Here is a 20,255-nt window from a genome sequence, read left to right as displayed (position 1 = left end):
TTTCGTTATGCGCGTGTTGCGCTAAAGATAATGATAATCAGCTGAGAAGAATAATGATTTTTTGGTCATTTTGAAATATCAAAATTTCAAGTACATCACAAGTATATCGAAAAGTTTAATATTACGTCACTGAAGAATTATGTCAACACAGTATCATCCGCTATTTCATCATGAAGAAGAGTGGTCTCGCGCGCCAGTCGTAAAACCTAAGTCATCAGAAGAAGGAAGAGTAGCACAAGAGTTGCTTTCGCTGTCAATTACTTTTGCGGCCCTTCGCATGAAAGGCAATAAACGGGCAATTTAATTTAACGCGCATAAAGAATCATTCCCCAAAACGCCATGACATTTGAATGTTTCGTTGAGTCGCTTTCGTCACTTCGCATTCACGTTTAATATAACTTTACGGCGCCGACTTCATGACGTGAAATTCGTGGGGTCGACGCTGTAATGCTTTCATCCCTGTAAACTGGATATTAGCGCTGATTCTTTATCGGTTTTTTCAATATTTAACGGAAAATATTACTAATTATTGTATCTCGTTTGAAATACGATATGATTTTACTTAAAAATTCCACACAAAAATATTTATAATCAATCGATCATAAAAGGAGCGAAATATTAATTTAATAAAAAAAATATTCGTATTATTAATTAAATTTTCGAGGAAAGAATATTGGATAAATAGTAATGATTTGTGCGATTGGCGAATTCTTTCTGCTTATAATCTGCCTATAATATCTCTGCAAGCGAAATTCCTCACTATTCGCATATTAAATGACTCGACGAGTCTCGGAAAAAATTTCCTAGGAGTCAAAAGCAATATTCCGAGTCGTTAGATTTGCAGGAAGTGCTCCACTTATCTGAATTACGTTGACTTCGAGGAATACTTCTCGGTGATAAATTTCGCGATAATGAAGAGTGGCCGATTTTTTCATTCCGGAGATTAAAACGTAATACAGCAATAATAAGACCTTCCACTGGAAGCCTGCCAGATAAAAATATACGTTTATATGTGTATATTATGCTTTAATTTCTCAGTTCTCTGCTGTACATCGATAAGAATAGCGGCTTTAATTTGAAAAGTTCGAAGCGCGGAAGTAATTCCATATTATTATTATTCTCTCGCGCGATTGGAATATTCATGAGGTTAATTGGACAGTTCATTATTGATACCTAGCCTTGTTAACATTCTGCTTTCACATGGGCAGCTTGTAACGATCAAAAAATCATAAAGTAACGAAATATTTAGTACAGAAGTGTCTGTTTTCCATAATTCATGCTGTCTCATCGCACATGTTTTTAAAGAGCGATAGATTTACATAACTGTTAAGTAACTATTTCCATTTATCCCCCTCTATTGTGGCAAAATTTTTATCAGACGCGTAATCGATACTTGTGTCGGCGTGAGAATGTCAACGTTAAATATGGAATCGTGGTAGATCGCGAAGCGAGTGTCACCCTGAATCATCGAATAATTTGTTAAAACAAGATTTCGAAAATGTACGTAGCACACAGACAGCGCACATCGAACGGCGAACGTCGTATACGCAAGCACGGACCATTTCACTGCAGCATCCAATATGCGTTTGCAATAAAAAGGGGAACAAACGGGCCGCGTAAAATAATGTGTACAGCGTGTCGATTCCGTGGAGGCATCGCCACGTGGGTGGACATCGCTGTTAATATTCTATTTTCGCAATCGTGCGGACTTAAGCTCCTTCATACATCGTGGTGTGATAAATGTGTCGACTTCATGACGTCGTGCGCATTATGACAGCTCGTCCCTCGCAATTGTGTCGTCGAAAGATCTCAAACCCGATTTCGTTCGAATTCGTCGCACGAGGCCGGAAAGAATCTCGCGCTTCCGCAAAACCTTGTGTTTATGCGCTTTTCCGAAACAGGATATTAAACAAAGAGATGATTCTTTTTAAAATTTGCTCATATAAATTCACTGGGATAGTTTCAAATATTTTTGCAAATGTACAAATGTTGAAATATACACTTTTCTCTTTTTAAAGAATAGTTTTTAATAAACATGTCGCAAAAATATATATTGTTCATCTCATTATTTAATTAACGTAGAAAGAATAAGATACATTAATCATTACATATTTCAATAAATGTATCATGCGAAAAAATATTAAATAACAATAAATATTTTTATTAATCAAAGCAAATATACGTAGTATACTATTTCCATTCTTTTTTAATTTAATAGGAATCCATATTAATACGATCTATATTGTAATATGATAGAGCGTGTTACAATAGGAGATAAAGTTTTTATTGAAACTTTATTCGTGAACTTTTTAACTCTGAAATTTGAGACCTCCCAACACAACACACATTTAAAATCCCCTTTTTATTATTGAAATTTGAGGTTAACGTTTCAAATAACTATGTTTAAAAAAGTATATATAAACGTGCTTCGGAATTTTTTTCCTATTTTGCATTAAATATCAAACAAATTAAAAAATAAACGGATCACAATAATTTGTCATATAAAAACTGCACTTTCGTGTCGTTTTATTTCTATATTAATGTCTTCTTCAAATTCTATATTATATAATTGTATCTATTATAACTTTTATTAATTATAACTTTATATTTTTTTCATAACAAATTAAAAATAAAGTTATTGCATATCTTTAAAAAAGTCTATTATTGAAAGAACTAAGAAAACTTTTAATTTTTTTTAATAATTAGCATCCACTCTATTGCACTCTATGGCATCAAACTAATTAAAGAGAGAGATACAAATGTATGATAGATTGCATAGAATTGACATTGAATTAACGATCGATTGACACAAATCAGTCAAATACATTCAATCAGAAGTTTGATATCTGCCAGTTCTGACAATCTTATTAATTCGATATAATTTGACAGCATTTCTGACAATTAATTAAACGCGATATTATGTATCGTCGTATTCTTCTGATCGCGGTGCGACGTACACTTTCGCCTTTCGGCGAAATCTTATTATTACGCCTTTCATCGCGACCCTCCATACTTTTTCACATGTTTACGATATTAATGTCAGTGTCCCCCTTCTTATTCTGATTATACGCTAATACAAATGCAAAATCAGACATGTAGAGTGAAGAACGATGTCGAAAGCTTTCGGCAGCGCTTGTATTATCTGCAAATGTATCATGCGAGCCGGTGGAATATGGCGTGAATGTCAATTAGAGTGAAAAGTCTAACAATATTACGATGATCTTAAAATGTATTTCAAATACTATTTCAAGCAGTAAATTGGTAGTTTCATATAGTTGATGACATTGAAAAGGCTTAAAATAAAATAATTCTTTGCGTACAAAAATTTTTTTTATCAAACAGGTAACTATTCTAGATATAATATTTTATAAGAAAAAAAATTATATTTCCGTGAATCCAGCATATTATTTTTAAAATATTGATATAATCGGTAAAATTATGGCTCTTCTCCAAGTCTATTAGAAACGCATCGAAAATGTATCTGAAAGATACGTTTCTAACAAACTTCTAATATTAAATTAGGAAACGATCCAAGGATATATCATTGTGTTAATAAATCAAAATTGATTAAACGCGCGAAAGAAAAAAATTACGAGTTAAATAAAGCATTATTTATAAGCGAAAATATAAAATGTAAAGCTTAGTTACAGAGAGAGTAGATTACATTCGTGCGCTTTTATAACCATCATTTAAACGTGGGTGGTTTTTTACGTTCGCGTCCATTTTTACTGCGTGCAAACTGCGTGAAAAATTTGCAATATATCGCAAGATTTATGCTTTTTTCATATGCTATGTCTATCTTATTTAATACAAATATAGCCACAAAATATAATTGTTCGCTATATTTTTTATATATATTTAAAATTTTTGGATACCACACAACTGCTACAATGATTCAAAAATTAGTATTGTAAGAATATTTTTGACTAACAATATCAATAACTCAGTAGCTAATTCAAAAAAGGAGCGTGTTATCAGATTATTTTAAAATAATATTCTATATATAATATTTTCATTTAATTGAGATCTGTAATTATAAAAGTAAAAGGAATCTCGTTTCATTCTTATACTTCTTTTTATTCTTCTATTTTCTCGTCTAAGCAAAAAAATTTATATCTGTCTCATCTTAAATACATGAAACATAGAAAATGTATGTAACGCGTTTATTAGCATGTTTGTGTATATATAAATTATGTTAATGACACTGAGTTATTATACTGTATATATATTAAAGATATATAGATATAGAATTATTATATATATTTTAAAATAATCTGAACACACTCTTTTTTTAAATTTGCTATTGAGTTATTTGATAGTTATAAAAATATTCTTACAACACTTAATTTTTCAATAATTGTAGCAATTATTATCTGAAAATTTTATATATAAAAAAGATATAGCAAACAATTACATTTCGTGATTGTATTTCTTATTATAAATATATATTTCAGAAAAACTGTAAATATTAAAAATGTTTTAGAAAATATATTAACATATGTATATTAAAAAATAATAACACTATTAATTAATAATATTAATATACATTTAAAAAATATTGAATATATCACTTTGTATGTTGCGTGTGATGTAATAAAGTGTTTAAATATCATCCTCCTCTATTCTACAGATAATTCTGCATACTATCACAACACGATAAGAGGACAAGTCCTCTTCAGAGTCTTATCGAAACTTTTAGAGTCGCAAGCTCTTGCGATAACTGTAAGCGAATAATAATATTACAGTCACCGGTACATTCTGAGTTTTCTGATGATGTAAATCCTTTTACCGCAGGATGGTGATGTTCAGTCTAAAAGCAAGCGTCGATCGATGACAACGGATTGTCATTACCGTGTCGAGATAAAATTGTACGCTATCTGTTTTTAATTTTAAAAATTAATTGTATTTAAAGTATTATTTACAATAATATTCGACTCTCTTCAATATTTATTCAACTTCAAATACCTATTCATAATTATCAGGTTGCCTAAAATGCTGCAAACTAAAAGAAATATATAGCTTTCCAGTTCAAAGCTTATTTACGTCACAAAAAAAGATATTGCATATAAACGTATTAATTTTGAAATTGCTCATATCAATTTTAAGCATCTAAAACGGACTTACTGAGAAATATATATATCTAAAAATAACACTCGATCAAGATAAAAATAATAGCTATCCATAAGAAGCAAATAATAATTAGGGTCGAAATATAGCGTGAGCTTTAGTAAGAGCTAGCAGTGCCATCAATAGTTGCAGAGGGTACACGAGCGTGACATTATGAAGGAACGTTGTAGTTTAAGCAATTTTGCTGTCAGAAGCGATATCGCAGAGCTAGATAAATCTCTAGGCAGGTACTTCCTATCCACCTCACCTCGTAAACCCATTTCAAGATGATTATCGTTTATAATACGTGACGAAGCAAGAAATATACACACTCTGTTTCATATTTTTTATTAAAAGCATGGCACTCCAAAGATTTATTCTCCTTTCAAAAAGTCAGAATTATTCGAAAAAATTATATATTATATACAATTATTTCTTGCAAAGTAAATTAAGCAAATAAACAATTTCAACTATATATTCTGTGTATTGTCTAAAAGTGATAATATATCTATGTCTTCATTTATGTAAAACGTTAGTTTTACATTTTTTATATATAAGTTAACTCAAGTGGATTTGAAGAGCTTGTCGTATCAGCATTTAGCAAAGAAGTGATAAATTGACGAGTCACACATCGAGAAAAGCTTACGAGTATTTGATACGCGATTTCTTTACATTCGATTGCTCCTAAGATGCCGATTCAGCAACCATATCGGCAACTTTTTGAAAACTCGAGATCTTGACTTGGCTTAGATTTTGTCTCGTCAAACTGTCACTTTGCATTTGCATCTCAGCGATTCGCCGACAAGTATGATCTATCTTTTAAAGAAATATGATTCATTTTTTATATATAACTGGTATGCATGATATTAATTTCAATATAAAATGACAATATAAAATTTTAATTTAAAATTCCTCTATTACGATTTCAATTGTATCCTTTTATTACGCTTTAATTAAAATTTTGAATAATACGTATTGTTTTTAATTTACTTTCTTGATTTAAATATAGTATTGATTTTTTAATATAATAACTGGTTGTATGTGTAACAGATTGCTATTGCATTTATTGTTCTATTTATATGCGAATGAGTCAAACGAAATTAAATTTTAACCATTATTTTAACTACTGATTTTTATTTTCTGACATCTTTATAAATTATACAATGCATATATAGGTAATTAAAAAAAACATTACTTTAATATGCTCTATTTTTTACTGCTGCAATACTATTATTTATCAACACAGCACATTATTGATTCGAGGTCCACATAGAATATGAAATATTGAAAAACTTCGTTACTCTTTCAAAACTTGATTTTACGCGAGGACTCTGATAAAAAAAATTCACGTTGCCCGGAGGAAAATTAAAATACGTCATTAATGTATACACGTGTCCTCAATTATTTAACAAATACTACGCAATTAAAAAAATGGATGCCTCATTGGTGCACGTGGAGTCTGGGTCTGCGAGAACCGGCCGATGAAGGAAATGAGCGGATGGAGCTTAAGAGGCCGGTCTGCGCAAGCACAGGTGCAAGTTCGAGGGTATAAAGAGGAGAAGCTCGGGCTCGCGGTGCGCACTTTGTGCTTCATCTGTCCGTCATACAGATCGCACGATCGGTTTCGACAGCTATACTCTTCACTTTCTATCTCGCCAAAACTTTTCCCGCTGCGTTTGTAACTGCACGTTATCGGTTGCATTCGTGCGTCGTTTTTTTCCCGCGTTTCTGACGGAATTTTTCGACAAGTTGGACTCTCCTCTTACGTGGCAGCGTACAACTCGCAGGTGAGTTGTAATTTGAACTTTAGCATTTTTCTGCCTTGCCTCTTATTCTCTCTCGCGTATAATTCTCAGATGAAACTTTACGAGATTGTTAAGAAACTCATTGAAACTTCAAGTGAAACTTTACTTTGATTATGGTTCGTATTATCATGCTATCATCATCTTGAGAGTGAAAAAATTTTCGCACGCGTTCTACATTAACAATGGACAAGGATGAAATTTATTTCGATCTTATATCAATTTTGGATAAAAAGAAAAACGTTTACTTATTGATTTAATTATTTAAGTGGATTAATGAATTAAAAATGTTTGTTCTGCGCGATATTTTATTAAATGGTCAGATTTATTATGCAGAATAATTATTTGTCAATCCTGTAACGAGACGTCGCAGTGAAACATGACATATCCACCGAAACGTTGACAGCCGAGATGTAAAGTGTTAATGTAGATCGAATGTGGCATGAGATTCATTGAGGTTTAGTGCAATTGTCGTTAATTGTCCGTTAATGTAAACGAGAATGTATCAGATTCGTTAGATTGGCTAATGCAGATTTACATTGCTATATATAGGGATCTGAATTTTTTGTGTGAATTTAATAAAATACTGTCACAAAATTTGATGAAAAATTTCTGATTAATATTAGAGTCTGTATTAATTAACATAATGTATAAAACTTTGGTTTATTTTATAAACGTGAAAAAATGAGAGAGAGAGAGAGAGAGAGAGAGAGAGAGAGAGAGAGAGAGAGAGAGAGAGAGAGAGAGAGAGAGAGAGAGAGAGAGAGATCACATTGTACCTAATACTATAAATTTTACACATGCATAATATCCGCATGCAGATTTTTTATGATTTTTTCGCTAGCCTTCCACACATGCATATAATCTTTTTTAAATTAATTAATGAAAGTTTAGTTTTACATCTAGCTATTTATAAATAAAGCAGAGTCAAAATTAAAAAAAAAAAGCAAAAAGTTGCCAATATTAAAAAAAAAATAAAAATTTGTCCTCCGCTTTACATATATTCATATGCAATTAGTTATTTGGTATTTTAATATAATCAATGAAAACACACAAGATTGTAAACTGTATTTGCAATATTTTGCTGCAACAACTAAATCATGTGTGCGCGTTGTATAATTTAAAAAAAAATCAAAAATTGAATATTATACGTAGCATACAGAACATTTTTATGGACATGTAACATTTATAGATTATGTTTTTAACTCGCCATTTGATTTTAACATGACGCTTTGTCTCTTGGTGCGGCTCGAGTGACGAGAATCCAAATACTTTAGCGAAGTTTGATACTTCTGTGTGACAACCTGGAGTCACTAGATCAAAGAGAGAGAGAGAGAGAGAGGAAGAGATCAAAGATGCACTAGTGTTATTTGAAGCTTCAATTACGCTAAATGCGTGGTTTTCGTGGGTTTATTTTGCGTCACCGTCTCTCAGTTCTTGCCATCTTTTCACGGCATAACATAATAAGTGTGATAGAAGCGAAAAAATAAACGCATACAAAGAGAAAAGGAAAAATGGAAATTTTTATGTTGTTTATCGCTAAAGCTCTTGTGAGTCACTTAAAGCACTTTAACATTATAAAACACATTATAAAGCAAAATAATTATTATTCAAATTGTATCAGTTTAGAAAAGTTTTTTTATTGAAATGATTAAATTCTTTACAAAAATATGTAATTTATTTATAACTGACTTTTGGATATTCGTGAAAAAAGAGAATAAATTTGTCATATTTTTGCTAAAGCATTTTCAGCACTTTTTTTGCTCGCAATACCTTAGATCAATTCGTAGAGCAAATCGTTATCTTCGATTTTCCAGTTCTTTCTCTCTCTCTTTTCTCTATGTTACTTGATATATAGCACTCTCTATAATAATGTGCCGATGGAAAAAACATTTAATTTTTTTATGACGCGCGATTTCTACGCACGTGTGCGTTCACTGCCGCAAAATCACCATTTGATTATCGATAGGGTGCTGTGATATTTTATACACTGCTAACTATAGACAAGGCGAGCGACGATGCGTGCGGCATTGTGAAATTTGCGGGCTTGTACGCAATTATTAATTGCAAAAATTAATGGCACCATTAATAAGTCTCGCGACACGTCTAATTTACACGATGGCAAGCGATTAAGCCGAGACAAATTTATCGCGAAGTTTAGTTGTATAAAATAATATAAACGGCCAATACGTACATAAGCATGTTTAATTAAAGATGCGACTATAAGAGATTATATAGATGTATAAAATGTTAAGATTACACGCTCGATTATATAACGTCTCAGTGCGGTTCTTTATTCTCGCGCACGATAAAAGTTATTATACTTCTCGACGAGAAATTCCGTCTGGCCGATATAAAAGTTTCCTGAGATGTTATGACGACGACTTCATATCCTTACTGCAAAGTGAATTCTGATTTCAAGTGTCATGCTATCAACCGCGTTACAGCTATTTAAGCCGGCAAAATGTTATCGTTAATTAACTTTCATAATAATTTATTCTAAAAACAAGAAGGATCTCTCTTATCTCTATACATTCTCTCTATGAATATAAACGCAAGTGATATCTGATAAATTGAAAAGTAAAAATTCTCAAAAGAAGCACAACTGCACGATAGACATTTACATTATTACTTATTACATTTCATCGGAGCTGACAGTGCAAATAGAAAAATCATGACATCCCCATACGTGCTCATGAATGCATAATCGCAATCGATCAAGCATATATCGGCCTCATAACGATATTTTACTCGATCGTTAAATATTATTATCGTTCCGTCGTCTCGTTTATATAAATTGCCCGTTATATTTTCATGAAAATATATCTCGAGGTATACATTACCTGACCACGAAATATCTAATATCGTTTATTGTAAGCACACGTGTAACTTTTGTTTCACGTATCCCTATAAACATGACAACAGCTGACTTACATTCTTGGTCACAAAGCGATAAATGTTTCGTGTGGTGAAAATCGTCGTATCGACAGTGTTCAGGGCCGGCAATTTAAATGGCCGTCTATTATCCGTATGTAAATTTCATTATTCACCGTTAATGCGATAAACGCGATAGGATTACGCATTATTCTTCGCGGAATTTCTCGTGATTTCTAATGGAATTATTGCGCAATTCATTTTCGTTTTCGAACGCTCCGTTAAACGCTCATTGGTCGTCACAAACGGCACTGCGGATAACTTTTAAACGATTTTGTCTATTACGTCGCGATGTGTGTGTGTGTGTGTGTGTGTGTGTGCATCTGTCGTAAGCAAGATTAATCTATGTATATGCGGCAGGACTTGCGCGGAGAACACGCGTCATTCATTGTTATTATAAATCGGAAAATATTTTTACCGTCATTGAGAGATGAAAAAAATAGAACTTATTTTGTGCAAGTATCTATTTGACGTAGGACGTATTGAAACGTCGGCGTGGATAATTGAAATTTTGATAGAATTATATTGAATTGAAGCTCGTATTATAGTAATTTTTGTTGACTCAATGGACAGTTTTATTTTATTTGAAAACAAACAACCATTACACGTATCGCGACAAAATGAATAAAAAATATTTATCCGTATATTTTCGTATTTTCAATGCACTTGCTGCGTTCTCAATTTATCGGGTGTACCTGACATCTGGTACGTAATACAATATCGCAGTCCTATCTGTGTGATTAATACAGGATAATGATTTCACGCGAATCGTTTGTCGACGACTGTAAAGAACAACGATAGCTTAACTAACCATTGTGTCAACAGCGGGGGATAAATAGAGTTTTTTCTTCTTTGACTCGGTTCACGAATCACATTACACAATCAGAAATGGCATCGAGAAATTAATTTAATTGTTCTCTCGCCGAGAAGTTTCGCGCTCGGCGACCCTTTATTACAACATTATTATCTCGGTAATGTTTTCGGAATCACGTTAATCCATTTAATAGCGTCGCACGAACCATCCCGTTATGATCTCTGCGGAAGAAAATGCGCGCGTCCCAAACGGAATACTAAAGCAACATTTTGACGGAAAACAATCGAGAATTTTTTTTCTTCGAGCCGGCATGAATACGCGATTTTTCTTTTTCTCTCGTTACAGAAGCGCTCTGTGCGATCATTTTCCAAAATTTATGACACTTTCTACTACTTCGACTATGCGGAGCTTTGGTGTCATGGGAATAATTTTCTATTCCGTAATCACAGATCTCCGCATAATTCCTTCGTCGCAGTTTAAGGTACTTCCTCTGCTAGGAGTTAAATTTAAAATCGTAAAATTTATTTTTTAAGGAACAAATTAATGCGTATTTTTTAATATTATTTTGTCTTCTTTTATCTGTTTTCTCCCGATGCTTTATACATATAATTATCAATGTAGAAAAAAAACATACTATATATAAATTTCAACAAAAAAATTTAATACATGTTCCTCTTATGTGTGTATCTTAATAAATTTATATTTAACGATTATGGTTATCTAACAACTAAAGATAGCACATCTCATAAAAGTGTTATAATATTTTGCGTCATCGACGAGATAGGTCACTATCTAATGTGGTAAATCTAATTTTTTACCAAAAATATATTCAACTTTCCCTCTTATGTCTTATCGTCACTAGATCGTCGTCCCGGGAATAATTTGCCCGAAGAAAACCATCATTAAGATATGATATTATCGAATAACTATACAGTATTGCTTATTATACAAATCGTTCTTCTATCTCGTTATTGTTCTATTCGATCAAATTTATACATTTCCTCAGGCAAAAACAATTTTCTTCTTACTTATTATTATCTGCATTATCGATTCAGTGAGATTTAGAGAGTATTGAGAGTATAACAATGATTATTATATCGGATAAGAATATTGTGAACTTCGCTAGATTGAATACAGGGTACATCATTTCATACTTTCTATGTAGTTATCTGTGCGTAAAACTAATACTTATTAAAAAAATTTTTTTTAGTAGTGGTTATTATAAAGAGTATTTTTTTATTATTATTAAAACATTTTATATCCAATAATAATAGCTTTCGAAAATAATGTAAAAAAACTAAAATAGTATATATGCAGATTTGCAACAATGGTGAATTGAAACTATGAAAACGTGATATATAACGATTCATAAGCTCTGTTATCTTGTTTTCCTGTGTAATCGAGCTTATAATATAATTTTCCACTCGTTTGCCATCCAATTTATACAGATAATAATAATTTCATGGTAACAATTATGGTTGATCGCAATTTGCTATAAACAATCGGAAATGGCATAAAAGAAAAATCGATAATACATTTCTCTTATATTTTTAATTTATTTATTTATAGTTCTTTCCGTTATTATTTCATTTATAATTTTACGCCTTAATAATAATATCAAGAGTTTCACGATGCGACTTCTCATAAATACATGCACAGAGTGCAGTACAGAAACAGGGCAACATACATACTATATGCTAAAAACTTTTCGGAATATATCGCGCGCGATTATATTTTGTTTATACGGAATACTATCGTATCGGAACTTGGCGACGTGGAAAATTGACAGTTCGTTCGAGTATAACGAGTGTGTAACATTTTAGCGTGATAAATTTTTCTAGAAACCTAGAGTGGTAATTTTTTGTGTTCCTGTTATTTTTCTCGAAAAGCTACTATGCTACATGTTATGTTGTACATCACGTCGAAAGCCAGAATGAAATGGCGTGTCGCTTTAACGATCTTTATGGCATTAACTTTATGGGTTTAAAAAAAGAAAATAAAAACAAAAAAATCGTCATTTGTCGCGGCGCTGGTTTTTTCCGCGTAAAATGCTGATAAATTGTTTCTGCTAAAAAGGATTTCGAATATCGTATCACTCTTATAGTTATAAATTCCTAAACTCCTTGATGCTTTGCTATCGCAGGCCGTGTCAGCGCTATGTAATTTTAGAAATTGTTGCTCAGGGCAATGTTAAACTTCAATGTTGCATACTATTCACGTATAGCGCATGAAAAATATATCAATTTACATTTTTATGAATAGCTACATGTATGCATAAAAAATATATATATAATCTCCCTTATTTCTGTCTTCTAAAAAATTTAGATATTATCTAAAACAATTAAAACATCTTTATGTGCATAAAGAGATAACACTTGGCCTCGAATTTTGAATTACGGAAAGTTTCTAAAATGAACTTAATAAAATATAATAAATTTCTTTGACAAATTTCCCCAGTAATCGTATTAAATTAATGTATCTTTGGAAAATTAACAAAAAAAGAAATGGAAAGTCACCTAATTAAGATCAAAGTTAAATAATGTGTTAGCGATCCCAAACATAAATTAATTCTTTAAACGATGTCGCCTATTATAGAGCATTTAATAATCGAAACTTTGTGCAATTTTAATCTTGTGCAGTTTTTATTGCCAATCGATCGCGCGTAATGGAACATTGTATTTTAAAACGATGAAAACGATGAGAACTAAAGCTGATGTTTACTGATTCAAGAAATTTATTTCGATGTACCACGATTTTCTATACCATCGATACAAATTGCTTTAATTCTTTTTGAACAATAATATACATTCTAATGAAAATAAAAAAACCAGGATATTAAATGAAGATCATTAGTGCATTTTAAATCTTTCGTAAACATCGATCCGAGTACATATATTGATTTTGCATGCCAATCAAAGCCAATTATTTCCGCAAACACAGTTCGTCGATAGAATAACAGAGTAAGTTTGACAAGTTCTTCGATTGCACTTTCCACAGTTAACATTTGAGAGAATACTCTTGGTATCTTAATTTCGGGGTTTTCATTGTCCGTATATGTATAGTCAATCGCAAGAGATGTAGAAAAAAAAAAAAAAAAAAAAACGTGATTGATAAATTTGCTATGCTAAAGTAAAAGTTACGCCTGGCAACTTCATTTATGAACAGTGATATGATGCTGTACGTGATACCATCGTCGGACAGGCGTTATAACAATATTATTTATTGATATAAAAAAATTTGCATATTTTTGCGTGGACTGAATTCAATCGAGACGTGCAATTTTAAAATGTTATTGAAATCGCAAAATAAAGCTATTACGTTTATTAAAAAAATTCAAATTTATTCGAACCGTTGTCAATTTGCAACAGAATTAAATAAGCAGTTTGATATTTTTTATTTATTATGTAAAGAAAGAGACGAAGTTATTATATTATATACTTTTATTAAAATTGCGATTGAGTAATATTAATTTTGTTGCTATATTATTTAAGATGTTCTGGAAGAAAAATTTCAATTATATATCCCTTCCCTGCTTGCTGGTAATGTTTTAATAATGTATACATCGGCTCTCTTAAAATATCTGAGAAAAAAAACCGATAATCTAAACCAAGTACTTTTTTCTCTCTTTCAAGGAATTGATGAACAAAAATTTAATGCAATGCGAAAGTCACGTTAGCAAGTATATACCGAGAAATTGAGATAATCTCAAACTGCAATGTGATACTACAACATTAATACTACAACTTTGTAATGGCAGTGTAATTTGAAGTGCATTTACTCAACCGTCTGCACACTGTTTGACTGATACCACTATTGTTGTACGTTTTAATAATGTTTCTCTTTACCGTATTTGTTTATCTTGCGTTCGCTATTTATTGGTGAACGTGGAATCTTCAAGTTTTAATAACATACTGAATTTAATAGCTGTCGCTTTATTTTCGCGATATAGGTATATGATTTTTTTCATTATCGAAGTGGAATTTTAAATAATAATAAAACTATGTCATTTTCTGAAGCGAGTTAATCTTTCTTGGAAAGTTTTCATAAAAGAAGGTCAAGCAGTATAAATATGCAGTATAATGAAACAGCGTATACTTTGGCAGTATTCGATTCATAATTCCGAGTCCGAATAAAATTAAAACCGCGAGAGAAATGCGAATACGTTTTGCTGCATTCCTCGGCCTTTGCATTTCGCGTATGAATCGAAAAGAATGAAATAAATTCGATCGTTATTACGACGACGTTCAATCTTTCTCTCTCGGTAGACGAGCGACGATATAGATAAATGCGCAAAACGATATTATCACAATTTCACCTCTGAAGTTTTGAAACACAGTCACTATAGCAATTTAACGCATCTCTACAAGTGCTCGCTGCACAATATGCATTCGGCTATCTACTAGAGTGCCACTAAACGGTGCCTTAAGTGCGATTCGAAATGCGCTCATAGGAAACCCTCGGAAATTGATTCAAACAAATGCGCGGAAATTGGCGGTTTGCGGGTCGCCAAAAATTATCTTAATGGCAAAAGCGATTGTACAATTAAGGAAACATTGATAATAATCATTACATCTTACGATACAAACAGAACAAATAATAGAAAATTATTTTTTTATGCAAGATGCATTGTTAACATCTGGTAAATATCTAATAATTAAAAATAGATTTCGACAATCTGCTAGTGTCAATTCGGATTTAAATGCCAGAAAGAAAAATTTTTCTAGAAGACCTTAGCCTAATAAAATTCGCGAACCGTGAAAAACGTCGGCAATTCTAAAGAAATTAAAAACGCATCAGTAAGCATTTACAGATCTTTGATGTGTTTTCTGTGAAAATTACACACACACACACACACACACACACACACACACACACACACACACACACACACACACACGCGCGCGCGCGCGCGCGTATGTATGTATATATGTTATGTATTGTTTGAGAGAGAAAGAGAGAAAGAGAGAGCACTTTCGATTCGCCACGTGCGTCACATTTTTTCCTTTATGTGTGCTCTCTCACCGCGCAACTTTTAACAACACCTTTCTTTACATCTATAATTAAGTAGAGGGTCAAGCCGAGCGTTATTCTGCGCTGTGCGGAAAGCGGCGGAAGCGCTTTTTTTTCACGGCGGGAGTTATTTTGTAACGTCAGAAGAAAAAAACATTTGACGACATCGTGACACCGTTTTATGCTTTGCTCTTTATCCTGGTGCTTTGTGAGTTATGGGTATATAATCGATTGTCAAATAATACTCGTCAAACACTATTTTGTTTATTTTCGATAAGTGGCGTGCGTAAATTTAATTTAACAAGTGGTATACCTGTCATTAAATTTCGCGCTCGTATCGCGCAATTAAAATTCACTTTTGACGAAAGCAAGAGAGTCGAGCGACGAAAAAGATTTCATTACAATGCCCGTACATTTAAAATTAAGTTTCGCAAATTAGCAATTTTCTCCACTCGCTTTTTCAACAACGGAATTATCTTTTACATTTTATAACAGAGATGTTCTAATCATACTACAACAGTGTGTGGTCGTACAAACGAGTGATTATTTTTAATCATACGCGTAATTCGCTACTCAAACATTTTGTTATACGGTAGCGATTTGCATCTTGTAACTTGTTGTAAAAAAACACGCTTTAATTTTTAATTAAATTTTTTTTATTTGAAATTTTAATTAAAGAGTTTCTTCTATAAAAAAGAAATTAAAATTGAGCAAAATAGGATTGTAATACAATCGCACCTCATTAACTCTTTCCCTTCTCTCTCTCTCTCTCTCTCTCTCTCTCTCTCTCTCTCTCTCTCTCTCTCTCTCTCTCTCTCTCTCTCTCTCTCACATATACACACACTCTCTTTCCTTCTTGTGTATCTTATTTATAATTAAAAAAATTTGATTAACTTGTAGAATCTATTCATAACTTGTTCACACATTGTTCAAAGCGATAAGATAAATTTATCGATTGACAGCATGTGTTCGGTTGCGTCATTTTATCTGCCATATGCGCACGAGATGCCGACAAGTAAATGCAAGTAAGAACGCACGATTGATTGAATTCAGGCATGGGAAATCAATGGCTGGATATGCTGGTGGTGGTTCCGAGGCTCTTCGCGAATGAATGCGGTATCGGCCGTGCTGCGCGTGACGAGAATTATAATCGATGATTAATAAATTTCGAGAGTTTAGCTCATTAAACATCTGCCCTCTACCGCGCACGCGCACAAATAACGCTCCGTTATGCCATTATTTATTTAAGACCGCAAACGCATCTCGTCTGCATTAGCTGTCGAAGAGAGATATTTCGGTACGTAAATTATGGAACGTAATTTACGTCGATACGCGCTAATTAATACTAGCAAAGAGAATCGCAACGAACACTCAATGGTCTTAAAGCACGGAGAGACTGTTAAGAACTGGAGGAAAGTACTTTAGTAAACTCTATACGTGTTGAGACAGCTTAGTTCGCAATGCATCTGTTGACAAATACAAGATTTCTCCTCGCGAGACATTTTCTCGCGAAAGGAAGCGATCAAACATATTTTATGAAGTTCGATTAAGTCTCGTCCCGCATTGTTATTCTAATGGACTGCCTTAGCTCTGAAACTACAGTTTCGCAAGTATCGGTTTACAATTGTTTCATTGCAGGACAAATTTTCCTCTCACTTGTTTTGCGCACATATATCTATATCGAAATCAAAAGTTTTAATCGAAAAAACGAAATAGCTGAATTTTATTCATCTTTCTCGTCAAACTCGAAATTTTCCTTAATTACATTTTCACACAGCGTGTATACGACGTTACTAACAAAGTTTTGCGCGTTATCTTTTACGGCGCCACCAAATATGTATACTCGCGAAAGTATCTAATGTGGGGGCGTACAGGGAAAATCCTCACCTAATGTTATCATATGTATTTTCTTTGAGATCTCACGACCATACAACGATTTGAAACGAATTCCTCGTTCGGTAGCGGAGAGCAATCGAGAACCGTATCTAATTAATTGAGTGCGGGAGCGCGGAAATCAGCTCCCTAATTATGCGAGGTGGGCTCGCGCAACACAGGGATATGAAACTTTAGCCGTGTTAGACTTCCCTAATAGTTCGATTAAATTTAGAGATCCGTTTACGATCGATGTTCTTGTAATTATCGAAATTTACAAGATACACGTTACTCCGTCTCAAATTCAATGAAAGAATCGCAACGTAAAAGATGGACAATTTACGAGTGGGATGAAAAAAAGTTTGTTACTTTTGCAGCCGTTGAAAAGATCGTCGAGGGAAAAATGTCAATATATCGAAAGCTTTCTTTCCTTCTCGCGAATGGAAGCTTATATATAATTTATCGTAAAAGCAAAAAAAAAAAAACTCAAGAAAAGTCTGATAGAATTTGTAGAACTTTTACAAGGGGAAAATCGCGCGCATGAAAACTTTAATAATGATCCCGATAGGTTTCATTTTTAATGGAACGGTCACTTTCTTTTTAGTTCTGATCCCTAATTTGTTTTGGATTACTTTCTAAAAATATCCACTCTGTATAAAACATTGAGAAAATATATGAATGAATAAAATTACACAAATATGAAAGTTTTGTCGTTTCGGAATGTGACTTTATAGTATCGTGACATCATATTCATTATTAGCCCGATATCCTACGATAAGCCGATGTGTTACCGTAATGTCAATTGCAATATGAGATTAATTTTATAGTCGTTATATCACGTACGGTTCTAATCCAATTTATTTAAGCCTTGTGTCAGACGATCACGAACATTGAATTGATAATAAGCCGCACGTGTCGGCCGTTGAATCGGCCTAAGTCTAATATTAGATTAAGCCTAATCGAGCAATCGTGTCATAGGTCATCTAGACATGTCCATTCGAATCATGCAACCTGTTCAAAATGTAACTGCCCGCATTGAAACTTATTTTAATCGAACATTATCGGCGGATATACACGCGATCGACAAATCTCGTAATACCAGAGTACCATGAAAGCGGTTAAGATTTAACCCTTGACATACGCCGAATCGACATATTTGATACATATACGCACATTCGTCTTCTCGAATCCGTTCGCATGTCTTAAAAGCGTTCCCTGCTATTTGCCCGAGGGCAGAACACGGCAAAATGTTAGTGTCGCGCGCTCCGACCTGTAACGAAGAACACGCTTCAAAGCGAGTGTAAAGGACAGGCGGTGGTTAGACTTTGAGAAGGCGGCTAATTTAATGGTCGCGCGGGTCGCGCGTCGACGACGATGCCTCGATCGATCATTAAGGAAAACCAGGGATCTGTTCGCCGCGGTTCTGCAACGCCTCGCAAACGTCGTCGTTCGCGCGAGAATATTTCTCGGGTATATTGTACCGCGTCCAGGTCGCGAGACAATTTCAATTGTTATGAGAGATCCTCGGCGGGATTCGCACGCGCGAGAGAAGAGGGTTATCGGTGCATCTAATATACGCGCGCGCGACACGAGAGAAGCGGATAATTAATTTCGAACGCAAAGTGACTTCTCCGCGCCATGCCGTAGGCAAATTGCGGTATGATAGCCGACCTGAGAGTAATCCCCGCTCGCTTTCTCGTTGCGAGAACTTGCGCTTCGCCGTCGACGACGTACGAGAAACGTTCGCTCGTGCACGACCCTGTATTACGCGCATTGGTACTTATGACAGTAGGGTCTTAAAAAAAAATTCATACGCGACATTTCCCGTCTTATCGCGTTAAGAAATCGAAAAAGCTCATTTCCACGGCTTAAGTGTGAATTTGTTAAAAAGATGGAAATTGCGTGACAAATTATAATAATTTTACAGCTGTGTGCGTATACATAAAAATCATTTTCTTTAAATTTAGATTTGAAAAAAATGGGAATCTTTTTAATTATTATTACACAGATAGATAATTTTTAAATTTAATTATCTTAATTTCTCGATCCTTTTATCTTGAGATTAGATTTGCATTTTTTTTACTTAAATGTTGTATTATATTATTATATCAAATAATTAAATTTGCATCTTCCTCTGATTATAGAATTTCTTTCGATTTCTCGCGCAAATTTGCAGGATATCATACAACGTTGTTACAGCTATAGTGTCAATTAAACTAATCAAATCAGTTTGTAGTAGTCGGCTTGTCAATATAATAGTTTATAAGGAACAAAATTTGGGCGTGTGAATGTATTGTCCGAATGTATTTTCCTACGGAAGCTCAACATAGTATGGTTGTCATAATTACTTGGTTAATAAGCAGAATAAACAGTTTCATTGAAAGATGAATATAGATGGATAACGCAGTAAGATAAACGTTTAATCGACTTAGTAAAGTAATTAAATTTATATCAAAGTTTAATGTATTAATTTTTTGTATAGCTTTGCGTATTGTCATACGTCAATGAAAATAACATAAATAAAATGACTGACGCATAATTCGCATCATATTATGCATTTAGATGTGCGCACTTTAACATAATTTAATATAAAATAATTTTATTATATAAATATTCAATAATACAATTGCTATCATGTATATAAATATAAATATATATATACATTATTAATTTATGCGTTTCACTGCAATATATATGTATTGCAATTGTCATCGATT

General features: G+C 33.0%; 1 protein-coding gene across 1 annotated transcript in view; it reads left to right on the top strand.

The window, feature by feature from the left end:
• Positions 1 to 6,678: 6,678 nt before the first annotated feature.
• The window catches only part of Scp2 (Sarcoplasmic calcium-binding protein 2), a 31,740-nt gene continuing 18,163 nt past the window's right edge, over positions 6,679 to 20,255 (top strand). Inside the window, exon 1 of the mRNA XM_083044435.1 lies at positions 6,679 to 6,893. The gene's annotated coding sequence lies outside the window, so the exon portion shown is untranslated. The remainder of the gene's footprint in view (positions 6,894 to 20,255) is intronic.

This window comes from Prenolepis imparis, unplaced genomic scaffold (assembly GCF_030444845.1).
Source record: "Prenolepis imparis isolate NDT839.2.m4 unplaced genomic scaffold, iyPreImpa1.0 SCAF_8, whole genome shotgun sequence".
In the NCBI taxonomy this organism is placed as follows: Eukaryota; Metazoa; Arthropoda; class Insecta; order Hymenoptera; family Formicidae; genus Prenolepis; species Prenolepis imparis.
Note: the sequence above shows the minus strand (reverse complement) of the source record. Positions and strands in the feature narration are given on the sequence as shown.